The sequence below is a fragment of the Leptonychotes weddellii genome, chromosome 4, assembly GCF_054177405.1.
Source record: "Leptonychotes weddellii isolate Sample4059 chromosome 4, ASM5417740v2, whole genome shotgun sequence".
Lineage (NCBI taxonomy): Eukaryota > Metazoa > Chordata > Mammalia > Carnivora > Phocidae > Leptonychotes > Leptonychotes weddellii.
Genome location: NC_138372.1, coordinates 94882207 through 94885767, shown reverse-complemented (window position 1 = coordinate 94885767; position 3561 = coordinate 94882207).

Genomic DNA, 3561 nt, shown 5'->3' with positions numbered 1-3561 from the left:
CCACATACCATTCTTTTCTTATCCTTAGGTAACTATTATAATCTATCATGAGGATGTAAATTATAGTATGCTGGTGAAGGGCTTTGGCAAATTTAATGGGGGAAACTACTAGGTTATTAATGTCTGGAGGGCTCAGATTATATCTTTGCACATTAAAGGATTAGAAAATTTTTTTTAAAGTAGGCAAATACTTAAGATGCAATCTGTTTTCAAGCACTTTGGAAGAATCATTTTAATGATCAACAATTAATATACTAATTCAGGGGCGCCTGGGTGGCTCAGTCGTTAAGCGTCTGCCTTCGGCTCAGGTCATGATCCCAGGGTTCTGGGATCGAGCCCCACATCGGGCTCCCTGCTCGGCGGGAAGCCTGCTTCTCCCTCTCCCACTCCCCCTGCTTGTGTTCCCTCTCTCGCTATGTCTCTGTCAAATAAATAAATAAAATCTTTAAAAAAAATATATACTAATTCAAATTATTTTTACCTGGTCATTAGCAATTTGGCCAGAACTTTTTGGGGGCAAATAATTAAGTCAACCTGAATAAAATAACCAAACTGCATCTCTTTTAAAATATTCCATTACTGGGGTACCTGGGTGGCTCAGTCAATAAACGCTGGGTGTGGAGCCTACTTAAAAAAAAAAAAATTCCATTACTGATATTTTTATCTAATTCAGATTGAACTTTGTCCCAACTGCTCTAGAAGAGTAGACAGATTCTGAAGATGCAGCAAGAACTTTAAATTTGGGAGCACCTAGGTGGCTCAGTCAGTTAAACCACCCACTCTTGATTTCAGCTCAGGTCATGATCTCAGGGTTGTGAGATGGAGCCCCACAACAGGCCCTATGTTGGGCATGGAGCCTGCTTAAGATTCTCTCTCTTTCCCTCTCCCTCTGCCCCTCCCCCTCTAAAAAAATAAATACATAATTTTTTTTTTTTAAAGATTTTATTTATTTATTTGAGAGAGAGAGAGCACATGAGAAGGGGGAGGGTCAGAGGGAGAGGCAGACTCCCCGCTGAGCAGGGAGCCCAATGCGGGACTCAATCCTGGGATTCCAGGATCGTGACCTGAGCCGAAGGCAGTCGCTTAACCAACTGAGCCACCCAGGCGCCCTAAATACATAAATTTTAATCAGTTCATGACGACGACATGAAAAATGTGTGGGATGATGTAATTAGTTGATCTTAAAATGAACTTAAACTAATTTGATTATCTTTGGTTCCCTCTCCATAAAGAGCATTTTATTTTTTTAAAGATATTTATTTATCCATTTGAGAGAGAGGGCAAGTGTGCAAGCTGGGGGAGGGGAGGAGGGGAAGGGAAAGGAAGAGGGAAGGAATCCCAAACAGACTCGGCACTGAGTATGGAGCCTGACGTGGAGCTCAATCTCACGACCCTGAGAACATGACCTGAGCCGAAACCAAGAGTCAGATGCTCAACCAACTGAGCCACCCAGGTGACCCCATAGAGAACATTTTAAAGAAGAAGAATTGCTAACTGTAAAAACATGAACATAATATATGACTACTATCAAAAGTGTAGAGAAACATTGTAATTAAAAAGTATTTAGTCAAGGGGTGCCTGGCTGCATGGGATTTTGATCTCCGGGTTGTGAGCTCAAATCCCATGTTGGCCGTAGGGCTTACTTAAAAAAAAAGAAGAAAAATGAAAGTATTTATTAAAAAAATATTTAATTGATTATTCTTTAGTTTTTATTTTGCCCACAATTTTTTAAGCACTGTAAATGGAACAAAAACATAGGTGGGTTTTAACTTTTGTAAGTCTGATGAAGCCTATAAACACTTGCTTAAAATAATGTTTTTAAATACATAAAATAAAATATATAGGAATACAAAGGAAACCAACTTTATTGAAATGCAGTTATTAAAATGTTAAAATATAGGGGCACCTGGGTGGCTCAGTTGGTTAGGTGTCTGCCTTCAGCTCAGGTTATGATTCCAGCGTCCTAGGATCAAGCACTGAGTCTGGCTCCCTGCTGAGCAGGGAGCCTGCTTCTCCCTCTCCCTCTGCCTGCCACTCCCCTTACTTGTGCTCTCTCTCCCTCTCTCTGTGTCAAATAAATAAACAAAGTCTTAAAAAAAATGTTAAAATATATATCTGTGCCACAGTAATACATATGCTTCTTCATAACAAGAATTAATAACTATCTTAAATTTGAAGTAGTGATGAGTATAAATGATATTTGACAGGTATCTGCAGAAACTATAATGTTATATATAAAAAATATCTGACTTTTCTTTTGGTGATAAAGTTACAAGTATTGCTAATATTATTGTTTTATGGACTATATTCAGAATTGAAGGAAATGATAACTTTTAGTTAGAGGTTAGTGAAAATAAAGATGTAATTTTTTTCCCACACAAATTCTCTGAATTCTATCCATGGACCCTGGATGCCAGGTGAAGAACCCTTGAACTAAATAAACAGAGTAATGAAATATTTAACAAAGATCTTTATTCTGTGTGCAACATAAAGGGAAATTTTTAGCAATAAGTAATTTCAAACCTTCAGAAATAAATAGCTTTTTTAAAAAATTAAGTTTAAAGCAAAAAGGAAAAGAATAAACTTATTCTGGAACCTATATATAGGGATGATTTGAAGAAAATAAAAAGGATACTAGCTAGAAAGTACTACAGTAAGTACATATGTGAGGTGATATAAAACCTTGGACAACTTTAGCAGCTGTGAAAAAAGAAAAAGAAAACAAACAAACAAGGAGCAAATTTGGAAGTCATTATAGAGTAAAAGTTGACAAATCTTTTAACTGGACAATAAAGGTAAAGAAACAAGGATTTAAACATTGCAGAACTAGGAGTCCACTGGACAATGCCACTATGAACATATAAGAAAAATATGAAGACAGAGATGTATTTCCTCAAATAAAATTATTCTTTTCTTATTGTTCTAGATGAGAATCTTTTTTTTTTTTAAATTTTATTTATTTATTTGACAGAGAGAGACACAGCGAGTGAGGGAACACAAGCAGGGGGAGTGGGAGAGGGAGAAGCAGGCTTCCCGCTAAGCAGGGAGCCTGATGTGGGGCTCAATCCCAGGACCCTGGGATCATGACCTGAGCTGAAGGCAAATGCTTAACGACTGAGCCACCCAGGCGTCCCTCTAAATGAGAATCTTGATGATGCTTCAAATATTCACACTCTAAGTTACCAGAGAGACTATATAAATCAGAACAGGTCCATCTTCTTAAAAATGAAAGCAATCCTTAGAGGACATAACTACTCTAGGGCGCCTGGATGGCACAGTTGGTTAGGTGTCCAACTCTTGGTTTTGGCTCAGGTCGTGATCTCTAGGTTGCTATCTCAGGGTCATGAGATTACCCGCCTGAGGCATTCAGCAGAGTCTGCTTAAGAGTCTCTCCTTCTGTTCCTCCTCCGCCCCCACACTCTTTCTCTCAAATAAATAAATAAATAAATCTTTAAGAAAAAAAAACATAACGACTCAAGATGAATCAATGTATCTTTGCTGATGCCTGCCCCCCTCCCCAACCTTCAATTTGTTCTCCACCCAACAGCCGAAGCAATCATT